Source organism: Coenobita brevimanus, chromosome 116, assembly GCF_032717465.1.
Source record: "Coenobita brevimanus isolate Jiangsu-jjx chromosome 116, ASM3271746v2, whole genome shotgun sequence".
NCBI lineage: Eukaryota > Metazoa > Arthropoda > Malacostraca > Decapoda > Coenobitidae > Coenobita > Coenobita brevimanus.
Window position 1 is genome coordinate 4,085,207 of NC_137069.1, and position 13,218 is coordinate 4,098,424.

The 13,218-nt window shown below is 40.8% G+C and overlaps 1 protein-coding gene across 1 annotated transcript in view; it reads right to left on the bottom strand.

Moving 5' to 3' along the window:
• LOC145418813 (tolloid-like protein 1) overlaps positions 1-13,218 on the bottom strand; it is a 148,331-nt gene that overhangs the window by 88,486 nt on the left and 46,627 nt on the right. Inside the window, exon 2 of the mRNA XM_080287145.1 lies at positions 9,104-9,181. The gene's annotated coding sequence lies outside the window, so the exon portion shown is untranslated. The remainder of the gene's footprint in view (positions 1-9,103; positions 9,182-13,218) is intronic.

Genomic DNA, 13,218 nt, shown 5'->3' on the forward strand with positions numbered 1-13,218 from the left:
GGGCTGGGAGATGGGAGGGTGTGCCTTTGAGATGGGGGTTGGGGTTTGAGGGATGGAGTAGGAGGGACAATAAAAAGTATCCCTATGAGATATACTGAAAGGAAGATATGCCACCACAGGAATAAAGAGGGCAGGTAAACCACTAGGGAAGCAATTACCTTAAACGAACAGGTGACAGCAATTCATCCCTACCAGACATACTCAAAGTCAACACACGAACATGGGAAGATAAAGAATTAAGATTTTCAAGTTTGCTGGTCTACAAACATTCAGAAAAAAAATATGTTAAAAATGGGTTAAGAGTTTCTGAGGTGAAAAGAGAAATATTTAAAAATCATATTGCTATGGTCAAAAAGTAATCTGCCTATCTTTTTTTTTTTTTTTTTTAAAGGGTTGGAAAAAAATCAGCATTTCTACACGGTGTCCCGAAAAATATGCGTCAAACTTCGCGAGTATATTCTTGGACCATTGAGTTGAAAATAATACGTCTATATCAACACTGTTCCAACTGTCAGCTCCTACAGGCTACAATTCCTGATGACCTTATGGGTGCGTCAAGATGGAAAACAGGTTCGCTCATAAGGACATTAGTTACTCGAGTTACGCAATGTCTGGGAGTAGAACCTTGCTTGATATGGAATTTATTACTCTAAGGCCAAGAATAATCACCTGAAGTTCGGCACACGTTCCATGGGTGACCCTGTATAAGAATCGATTAGTTCCATTACTCCAACTGTCCATTAAAGGAAAGCTAAAAATTATGTCTATGAAACAACATGGGAAAAATACATGAACATGTAAAGACAAAGTGTAAACAAGAATCTGGGTACAATGATGGAAAAATTGAATGTATGGAAGAATCTACTGGCTCCATCACACTATTTATACACTACTAAGAAAAATCCAAAATCTTCCATAGGGGAGGTTTGAATGGAGGAAATATCACCACATGAGAAGGTAAACTCTATCTAGGAGTGCGTTTCTAGGGTTGTGGAAGTTAGAATATATATACAAGTCTTAGTTTCTGCACACCGACTACCAGTATCGTATCACAGAGCAAGGCTATAACTGCCCTAGGCTGAAGGACCGCATTCTAAGTGGCTGTAGGGATTTCGCAATACCCTTTCCTTAGCGATTTACTTTGCACATCACACCTCAGTATCCTCAATTTATTTTCCACACTAAACTTAGTATCTTCTTCTATGTTCTTGACGCAAACCATTTAAGCGATACAAATAGCGCACAAAAAATGCTAAGGTGCTTATATACAAATTAAATCGCAAGGGAGAGGTATTGTGATGTCTGTTACGCCATCCAGAAACTTTAAATGCCAACACAAACATGAAACATATATACAGGTGTTGTTTTAGTGATGGGGAAGGTGAACATATACAAGCCTATTTCAACTCCACTACACGGACTACCTGCAACTGCTATGGGAAAAGTGTACTACATCTCTAAAGGATATTATCATAAAGAGAATATCCACACACACACACACACACACACACACACACACACACACATGGAAAGGCAGTGTTGGCATAGGGAAGTTGCTGTAGGGGATGATCTAATATATACAAGCGTTTCATACCTCTGAATACAAACTACAGACACAGGCCACATTTTACAGAAGCAGTGAGTATATAGTTACAGCCAAGCCTCTCCAGTCATCTCAAGGCCAAAGGATACTACACTATACCGTACATCTACCCAGGGCCTCTGATGTTAGCCAGGGATTATTCTAAGTGGCATGGGAAGCTTTGTAGCACTTCTTCATGGTAATCAAATCAGGTATAATGCTTTAACACTGTAATTTATACCATTTTATCATCGACATACTTTGCACCAGTATCGTACAATAGGATACTGAGTGGTAACGTGGAAAATACATCGCTTGAAAACAGATATTACGAGGTTTCCCCAAGACACCTATAATGCGCCCCTCCGTACTCTGGGCAAGACTGGCTGGCCCACGTAGGTTAACATGATCTTATTTGGCTCAGGACAGAGTTTGCAAAATCAGGAAAATATGGATTGTGTTCTAAGCAGCCTTGGAGATTTCGTAACATGTCTTCCTTAGCCATTCATTCTACTCAGTACTCCTCAGTATCGTCTTGCAAACTATGGCAAAGGAGGGTGTAAAGGTGTAAAATGCAAAATAAATCTTTAAGAGGTGCTATCAAACCTCCTATGCCATCTAGAAAACAGCCCTAAGAAGGATATCTCGCCTCCTTCACCAAGAAAGATCATTCCAGAGTTACACAGAGCTGTTTGGTGGAGTAACAGGATTCCTTTGAACTATACTGAACATGTGCGTGAGTCTGTCATAACCCCTCACATACCATGGCCTGATTAATACCTCACTCTTCTTGCTGATACTCCAAGACTTCTTATAATGAAGGTTAGCAACGGTCCTCATTAACCCCGTCTCTCCTACGCTTATTATGACAGCAACCTGAAACACTTGGAATGAAAAACTTTATGTCTGTCACAGTTTCGGATCTATTCTGTGCATGGATCAGATTACTCAAACTTATGATCAATTCTTTCTCATGCTTGATTTCCAAAAGAACAAGAGCCACGAAAAAATTCAGCAATTTCGGTTTCCTATCCCTTCCACATGAAACAAGTCTTATTTCAGTTACGACCATTTCCATCTTTGAGTTATGATTTTATTTTCCAAGCAGAAGAAGAACTATTAAACATGTGTCTTATCTTTTCCTTGCCCTTCTTATCAAAACAAACCATTAACACAGAAATGATAAGTTAATTTGTCAACCTGGGCTATGGGTGTGCAGATTATCGCAAGTGTATTTACTCGCAGGACGCCACCTTACGACCTCCCACCACTCGCCACACGCGTTATTATTATTGTCTCATAGTGTGAAGAGTTGTGTTATATTTGCAGTTAGAGTCTAATAAGTGTTATTTCCGTTGCATTAATTATACTCTCACTTTTCACCAAGTAAACCTAATAAGCCGACGATCTTAGTTTCAGATATTATTTTTTTAACATCACCCCGCTCATCTTCAGAGTCTCACACTGCACAACTCGTTACAGGCATTTGTATTATAATCGCGTATTGTGGGGCGTTACATTATTACTGTTGCATTTGTTGTGTTGCTGTAACTGTTTAACCCCATTTACCATGACTTCACAGACGCAGGCACATCTGGTCCGGGGCTTTTCACACTTAGTTTGAAGAGCATATTTTCTCCACCCCTAGCCACCTGGAGAATGACCATCAGAGTGCGAGTATTTCACTTTTTTCTTTTTTTCCGACTCTGGGCAAAGGTTTCAGGGCCTATATCAAGGCCCAGTAGTCCTCCTACACACCTCCACATGTCACCATTCGGCGCGAACACCCACCGTCCATACTGATTACATCTAGGACTGTCTCAACGAGTACAGTAACTCGTAATGTTTTTTGTAAATATCCACATTTATTTGATTCTGTGGTTCCCATATACTTAAATTAATCACAGTGTTAGCTACCTCAGGAAGGCACACACTATGTGGCTGCCACACCCATAAAATTTTACTTTACTAGTATAGCATTAGGGGAGGCTTTTTCAAGTTTTAATGAATTATTTAACCTCTCCAATTAGAAAATTTCTCCTTAAAAAGAGTATAACTGCTTGGAGCTAACGTGAAATGAAAGAACATAGGCAACACTACACTGTTGCAACCCTCCATCTGACCAAGCAATGCCCCCCCCCCATCTCCCTGTATATCTAACCAAGCACATAATGGCCCTCATCCCCCCCCCCCTTGTATAATACAGAGACATTAAAACCTAAAAATTTCAGTACCTTATCCATGGTAATAAGCCATTTTTTTTATTACATGAAAGATTCCTCGCACAGGTCGCATTGAAGTCTCCGAGATTTTTTCACTTTTCATTATTATAAAAAAAAAAATACTTAAGACACAGATTCTACCTACCAATAGGCACCAGTTCACTCTAATACACATAACTATGCGAAATTTCATGACTCAATTGTGAATACTTTTCTGAGTTCTCGCCCGGAAATGAAAATCTGTCACCTACTGTTGTTCATCCCAGTGATAATAATACTCTCCATCAGACGGAGTCATATGGAGGGTAAAAAAAAAATGTAATCGAAATGAAAAAGTTTACCCAGGTCCTGTCACTCCACCAAAGTACAGTATGGACTGGTGCTGGATTCAGGAACAAAATTACGAATAGGTCTGTGCCTTAAATTTATTTTTGCAGGAAGAACAAGAGACATGGGAATACTTTTTTTTTCGCTCTCTTTTTATTGCCCTTCCTGCAAAAATAACTCACAGTTATAGTGAGTTCCCCCTCAAGGTTGCAGCAAGAAAATGAGGCACTGGAAGATTCTGCATTCACCTTCTTTGTGCTTCCTTCAACAACATGTGATATTCCAACACGGAACTGATCATAAGTGCATTCAAGAATCTGACTCCATGTCATGAATCGTATTTACAAAGGATCCTAAACAATTTAAGGTATAAGCCTTTAGAAAGGCTTAATAATATCATTTTTTTTCTTTTGATAAATAATTCAATTTTACTTTGTGTTTGACAGTTGTACGAGTGAAGACAGACGTATATACAAACTTTCTGATCCACAACCTAAGCATCGGAGAGTTTATAAATGCAGCCCCAGAGCACTAGGATAGCTGCCTCAGACCCTCGTGAGTTTACCAAGGCAGGACATAGACTGTATATAGGGGTGTGTGGAGCATGCATGGAAGCAACAAGAGAGACAGAGACAGGCAGAGGCAAGGTAGTACTTATAACAATGAAAGATGCTCCAAAGGGTATCGAGGGGGGTAGGCGGGACCCTGAGAGAGCTGGAGAGAGGGGGGGAGACATACACACCTTAATGATGGAGTAACTCTTATCAAAACACATACTGGGCGTCCTGGCAAAGGTGCGGGGAACTTCATGAGGCTAACTGTGGTCTAATCTTGAGCAATTAAAAAGTTCGCATCGGTCTAATTCTCAACGATTATAGAATTACACTTACTGATGACTTTATGGATGAATTATAAGTGAAACTATTTCCTCCATGTCCTCAGTAACTGTTGCTCTTATGGGGTTCAGAATTGCATCCATGGTGATAGAAATATATTACTCAACATTAGCCCAGTGACGATGCCTTGAATTTCCTCACACATTTTCCGGGACACCCTGTATAACCCCTTCACCACGATGATGCCTTAACTTTCTTGATCCAATGGCCTGTCTCTTTACCCTTGCTACCTCACAAACAATTTTCTTGAACCTGTTTATACTGAATGGGTTTGTCAAAGTTACAGGCAGGCCCTCCAGCTCGACACTCCATTCTAACCTATACAAGAACGTCAGAGGATGGCACGATCAAAATGAAAATAATGTCTCTGGGTTCACTGGAATTAGGTGATTTTATTCAGACCTATTGCATTTGAAGTGTTCAGAAAATTTATCATCAGTGCCTTCAATACCGTAATGTCATATCTCATCGCAGGTGCTGTAATAATACTTCATTAAACTCAAAGTGATATCTCTAGGTGTGAAAGGATCAGTCTTACCTGTCCCTTTCAGAAAATAATATTAATCCTGCTATGGTAAACTTATATTGCACAGCTTGACCCCTTGGCCATGATGAAGTATTTAGTATTTCTTGCCTTGATCGGACGATAATATTCAGCTTTGGAGAGACTTTACAAACTGGAGGGATTACATTTGGCCTAACCCAATTTCTTCCACGTAAGACTTAATCAATGAGTACAACTGTAGGAAGGTAGCAAGTATAAAACATACATCATCGGAGTGTCAAAGTTAAGGAATACCTCTCGTAGTGAAGAGGACATTGCAGGCACAGGTTAAAAGATAATGCAAGTATAAAAGGGTATAAACACATATTTAAGATCGGCAAAAATATGTCCTGTGAAAGAAAAGAAAGGAACGGCGAAAGATTAGGAAGTTCTGAGGGCAAAAAACCTTAATGATGCAACAGGTAATGTTATACACTCATAAATTTTAGGCAAAACACACGAGACATCACAAGGGAGTCAAGAATGGAAAATGGATGCAGTGAAAATATAATACAGTGGCTAACAGTAACAAAAAGGAGTACGTATTAAACAATGGAATAATGGCAACAGTATCAGTGACAACCATATATTAAATCGGGTCAGAAGAAATATGTTTAAAAAGGCACAGTCAGAATTTGCCTCTCGTATATTCTTTGGCAAAAACATGTGCTATATTCAGTACTGTTCCTTACTTCTTGCGCTCATTATCTTTTGCGGTCTTCATTTCTGTGCTGGGTTTGGCTGGGTTAGGGTTACTGTGCGGTGATGGCTTTCTAGTACGTTAGGATGACAGGTTGAGGTGGGTCAGACTGGGTTGGGTTAGGTTGGATTGGGCTGTTGGGTTTGGTTGCGTCTGCACAAAACTCCAAGGCTTTTCCTGAATAAAGCACATTAATTTTTTGACCCATAAAAACAACGTCAGTTTCAACTACACTTAGGTCTGTTTCAGCACAGTACCCTAACATACTCCCATGAACATAATCATTCATAACATGTACAATAAATAAATAAATAAATAAACTCACTACAGGGCAATGTAAAAAGTTCATTGCTTACACAAAATGTTTCAAAAAGCTCATCTTAATATATCAGAAATTACAAAAGGTATGGAAAACTTGCAAACACTATGGAGAAACATATCCACAGGGGAGCAAAGACATGGTAGAAGATGGTAGAGGGAGAGGGCTTATAATACAGGAGGTTATAGAAGAGGTTAGAATACAATATTTCCCCTCCTATCTGGCATCAAATACGTAACTCTGAGGACATACAAGTAACAAAATATGACATACACACATACACTGCCAATATACAAAGCTACCTAATATGGTTTATGGGAGGGATGTATTTTAGGATAAGGAAGGTTTAGGGAGACGGAACAGTAACAATGCTGCTGACAACATTTTTCGAAGAACAGAAATGAGAGAGAGAGAGAGAGAGAGAGAGAGAGAGAGAGAGAGAGAGAGAGAGAGAGAGAGAATCACCAACACTGCTCAAAATCTGATGACATGGATGGGAGACCAAAATGAAAAATTATTGAACATATGCCTGAAAATAAGAGCTGAGAGAGAGAGAGAGAGAGAGAGAGAGAGAGAGAGAGAGAGGAAAACAAAGACAGGAGACAAAAACCTACGTAGAGCTTTCGTACCATAAGAGGAGTTTTTCGACTGAGGGGAGATAAGCTGTAGTTATATATGTAGGACTGAAAACTTACTCGATCTATGCCTCTCAAAATTATATAGAAAAAAGGATAAAAAAAAAAACTGTCGACGATTGGAAACTTAAACCCTTTCAGTACGGTGACGTACTTTAAAAATATTATCATTATTTCTAGGCAATTTTATTATTATTATTAGTAGTAGTAGTAGTCGCAGTAGTAGTAGTAGTAGTGGTGGGGTTGTGATGGTGGTAGTAGTAGTAGTGGTGGTGGTGGTGGCAGTAGTAATAGTAGTAACAGAAGTAGTTATAGTGGTAGTAGTAGTCGTAGCAGTAGTGGTAGTAGTAGTAGTAGTGGCAGTAGTAGTGGCAGATGTTGCAGTAGTAGTAGTAGTGGTAGTAGCAGTAGTAGCAGTAATAATAGTGGTGGTGGTGATGATAGTAGTAGTAGTAGTAGTAGTAGTTGGTGGTGGTGGTGGTGGCGGTGGTGGTAATAATAATAGTAGTAGCAGGAAGAAGAAGAAGAAGAAGAAGAGGAGGAGGAGGAGGAAGAGGAGATGGAGGAGGAGGAGGAAGAGGAGATGGAGGAGGAGGAGGAGGAGACGGAGGGGGGGTTCAATACAGGCTTAATTAACCTCTTCACTACGACGGGGCTCTTGCAAGTTGAATAAATCAGAATGACACCAAAAAATAACTAAAAATAAGTCACCTGGATTGAAAGGGTTAAGGGAGCTTGGAAACTGAGGAGAGTGAGCTTTACCTGCGCATATAAATCGATCTTCAACAATTCCTGACTCACAGCTTTATAAATGGAAACTTTAAAATAAGATAGTGAGCTTTGTGGAGCTTGGGTATCCAGCAAGAAGCTTAGGAGGGCGAAACAATGTGAGCTTTATCAAGGAATACACATGAGAAAGCTTATCAGTACCGGAATCCAATAATAATAATAATAATAATACTATGGGAAGAAATGGATGACCTAGAGCTTTGGATATCATGAAGGAGCTGAGACGGATACGGTGAGCTTTATTTGTGACTACACGAGAAACCCTAGCACTACCAGAATCAAAGTTAGAGCTTCAAAATACAAACTAGAGAGCTTAGTTGAGCTTCGGTAAAATATAGATGAGCTTGTGAACTGAAATAAGGTAAGCTTTACGAAATCATGTAATAAAGATCCTCAATACCTGAATCTAAAATCAGCAAAGAAAAATATTGAACTGGTGAGCTTTGTTAATGTGAGAGGAGCTTAGAGGCTGAGATGAGGGACTGTTTATTTGTGGCTACACATGGCAAACATGGAAACCTAGGGAGCTTCGTAGAGCTTTTGTGAACAGGTGGGATTTTGGACACTATAACTCGTAAGCTCCCTAACACACACATATACTGAATACCGAAAAATTAAATAAAAAAATGAGGGAGCTTTGTAGAGCTTTCACAATAGGTAATGGACACAAAGTAGAAAGAGCTTTATCAAAATGGTGGATGTTAGAGGAGAGCTTTATGAGTGCTTACATCTACAATTACACGTTACTTAGTAGGGATTTAAGCGAAGAGAGAGAGAGAGAGGAATAATACTGGAGCATTCTGGGAGGAACTGTTTTTTTGCTCTATGGGTTGTTTTATAGAGTGGGTGGGGAGTTTTGGTGAGAGAGAGAGAGAGAGAGAGAGAGAATAAGATCTGGAAGCTGAGAAAAGGGAATGAAAAGGAGAAAGAAGCATAAAGAAGAACTAAAAGAATTACAAGAGAAAGAAAACTATGAAAAGATGTGACAACGAGGTAATATATGTGAGAGAGAGAGAGAGAGAGAGAGAGAGAGAGAGAGCAGGGGTAGGGGCTTTGAGGGCGAGGTGTGTTGGGGGGTCGAGGACGTACTTGGCTCCTTGGTGGGTATGTTGTCGAGGGTGGAGTCGAGGCTCGTGTCCACCACCCTCTCTTGTGGCCCAGGGGAAGCTACGCACGCGGGCGGTGGGGGCGCGGGTGGGCAAGGTGGGCGGGGTGGGATGGTATAGATGGAAGTAGAGGATGGACAGTAAGGGTGGGTTGGGAAGTAGGTTGGACGGGGTGGGCAAGGTGGGTGGGATGGTATGGGTGGAAGTAGAGGAAGAACAGTAAGGGTGGGTGGAGAGGTGGGTTTGGAATGACAGGGACAAGGTTGTGGGTGAGGTGAAGAGGGTGGAGGCAGAGAGGATAAGGGTGAAGGTAAATGGTGTGTTGAGAAGTAGAGTAGGTTGGGGATGACAGGGTATGGGTAGGGTAGGTAGGGTAGAGTGAGCAAGGTAAGGTCGGCAGAGTGAGTGAGGGAAAGGCAAAGAGAGTACGTGAAGTAGGGATGGGCAGTAAGATGGGTTTTGAAGTGGGTTGGTAGTGTGAGGGGGTTGAGCAGGTGTGCAAGCAGGGAGGGCAGGGGGTGGAGATGTAAAGAGTGGGGTAGTAAGTGTGGGTAGAGAGGCAGGTATGACAGAGACGAGTACGTAGAAAATGATCAAGGGTGGTAAAGACAGTGATAAGTAGATTAAGAGAGAGTCGGGAAATGGTGGGGAAGTAGACAGTGCGGTGAGTTGAATAACATGAAAATATTACATCAGGGGAAAGGGGGAAAGGTGGGCATCGTATGGGTGATGGGAAGTGGTGTTGGGATGGGGAAAAAAATGGGCAGAAAGGAATAGATGTGAGGTTAACGTAAAGGAGTGGAGGGTGATGAGGAATGTACAGGGCAGAAGAAAGGTAGAGAAAGGGGATGAGAAGAGAGAAAAGGGAAGGAGGAATAAAGAAACAGGGGAAACGGAGAAGGGTAAAGGAAGTGGAAAAAGGAAGGGGTGGGAGAAATCGAAATATGGACGATGCAGGATATGAGAGAGTGAAGAAGCAAGGAAAAGGATGGGTAGGACAGGGCGGGGCAGACGTGAGGAAGTACAGGAAAGGGTGAAACAGGGGACAGGTGGAGATGGAGGGAGAAGAGGGAGAGAGAAGAAGAATGATGAATGAGACAACGGTTAGGACGGGTATGGGAGGAATTGGGTGAGGCGAAAGAGAAGTGGAGGGAGTGGGGAGTGTGGGGAAAAGGAAGGGTGTGGATAAGTAGGGAGCAGAAGACGGGAGAGTGTAAGTAAAGGGGGATAAGAAGGGGAGAGGAAAAGCGTGGAGGAGATAGAAGGAAAATAAGGGGCAAGGTAAAGGTTAGGACGGATGTTGTAGGAATATGGATGAAGGAGAGGAGGGTTGGATGGGGATGGGGCAGAGGGAGAAGGGTGGGGGAGAGAGCCTAGTTAGTAGTGTCTGTGGTGAGGGTGTGGTATATGAGGGGTGGTGCAGGTGCCAAACACAATCACCACAAAATGTAAACACACAATGTCAACAAACAGTGGGGCATCCTCAGCTGCTTCTCGTCGTCCCTGGGTTGTAAGTAGGTAAGTAAGTAAGTCAGGAACTCTCTCTCACTTTTTCTCACTCATGCAATATTAAACCCCTTTACTGCAATGATGTCTTACATAATTGCAAACAAGGCTAGACACTCTTACTTAATTTTAGAGGTGTTATGCCAACCTGTAGAACTAAATATTGCGTTCATTAACCCCTCCATCACCAGGGGTATTTCCAAACTTCAGTCAAATATTCTAGTACCAGCATGAATAAGCTACACCAAAGCATCACCGTACTGAGAATGCAACCTTTTCGGTACATGACATTGCTTTTGGTCTGTCAACACTTTTATTCAGCAGAGAATCTCTTTTGGCAAGCGGGTTATCACTTCAGTATGATGACATTTTTTGCAACTTCTTCTTGGAAAGACCTGATAATTTAATGCAACTTAAGTGATACATCTTGTAGTAAAGGGGTTTTGAATATGGCCGAAATACCCGCATCAAAAAAACACAAATTATATTCTCAAAACAGTGTGAAAAGCACACGAGAAAAACATCACCCACACCCTTAAAAAAAGCAGAGGAGAAAAACGTGGCCCTCTGAAAATTCTTTCAATATAAAACACACAAACACACACTTTCAAATTTTATGTCACACGTTCGAGTCAAAGAAGAATTAAAGTTCAAGAAGGTACTCTCACCCTGGCTATAAGTCATCAAATTTTGAGTAAAAAGAAAAAAAATAAAAAAAACAAAAAAAAAAAAGCCGACTGGACCTTTCAAATTTTGTCACCACTACGAAGGATGCTTTTCTGTTATCTCTTCCCTAATTATACGCTTTGCCTATATCACCCTAACATTCTCTGGTATATCTTTTAGTTTGTGTAAATATCATGGAGAGAAAATTAATGTGCCATGTGTAGAATTAAACTGATAAAGACGAGTTGCTGGTATGTTTCCTAAGCTGACCAGAATATTCCCCAGCGTCAAAGATTCGCGTTCAAGAAAGCACGCTGGCCCAAGTTTGACATCACCACTTAGAGTCTAAGAAGATTCAGAGTTTAACATGTTACAATGACCTTTACATGTGTCACCAATTCATGACAAAACAGAATTAACATTTAGGAAATTGTAGTGGACACGTTAGCCTATGTCACCAATGCGGGTCAAAGAAAATTCAAACTTAAAGAAGTGCTATGCAAATGATCTATAATATTGTTCTAACATAGGGCTACGGAATATAAGCTGCAAAACAACAACCATCTCCACCAAGTTAACGTGGACAAACTGTAGTTGTAATTCGTCGAGTCAAAGAAAAGTCATTGCTATTGAAAGCACACTGACCTTAGTCTTCAGTTCAAGTAAAAAAACAATGTACAAGAACGCAAAGTGACGCAAGCTGTTTCTAATTTGAGTTGCTGAAGGTTAAAAGTTAAGAGCACACACCGACGCAAGTCTTATGTCACAGCTAAGTCAAAAACTGCACTGATATTTTTGTATTTTGTTCTTATTAACATTCAGCGATTTTATTCACCTCAGGATAGATTTTTTGAGACGGAAGAGCTGGATGCAGCGTCATTAACTCTTTCACAGCAAGAGGCATCCCCAAAGATGAATAAAACTGTTTAAATGCAGCAGGAATATATCAATACAAGCAGTCACCACACTGACAGGGTTGACGACAGCAGTGTACCTCTAATTATAAGTCACAACTGAGTCACAGAAAAATTAAAGTTAGATGTTGTGCTATGATGATGCCCTTTTATAATCTGCTCATGCTAGCATCAAATTTGGTTCCTTCTTTCTTGCATTAAAAAAAATATATATATATGGTAATAGCTTCTTGAAGAGGTAAAGTTTTTCACTGTAGTGGTATATGCTATACTCCATAACTGCCATCTCCAGATAATTATGTTCTGCTTCGGATATATTTTTCGAATGGAGGGGTTAACTGAAGCTTTAATTAATCCCTTCAGTGCTGGAGGCTGGTGCTGAGCTGAATTAAATCGTTTGGTGGTAGCGAGAAAAGAATATAGAAAACATAGCTAAAGTCTGCAACCCCATTCTTGAGTAAGAAACTCTGTGAAGCCTGGAGGTTCCCAGCAAGTGCAAATAATACCACAGTTAGTTCTAAAGATTTCCTTCTCAGTAGGCCTACTAGAGTTTGACCTAAAACCATTTTCTGTTACGCTTCCGGTTGCTTGGCAATGCTATTAATTAGAATCGCTTCCTTTTCCTCCTCCTGCAAAAATATCGCGCATCGACCAATCCTTGCACAAGCAGTGAAGAGTAAAAAGCACGTCAAACTACAAAGCACTCCGAGAGCGCATACCTCCGCGAATGCCATTGCCATTAAAAAGGATCCCGATCCATTGAGATATAGTGTGAAATACATAGGATCCAGATCCGTCCTGAAATTTACTCAACTGTTCCTTGACCCAGGGCCCACTCTTCCACAAAATTTTATTGAAATTCATCGAGAACTTTTGGAGATATTGTGCGCGATTCAAAGGATCCGGATCCGCCCCAAAATTTAATCAATTCTTCCTTGGCCCATGGCCCACCCTTCTACAAAATTTAATTGAAATTCACAGAGAACTTTTGGAGATATCGTGTGGACAAACA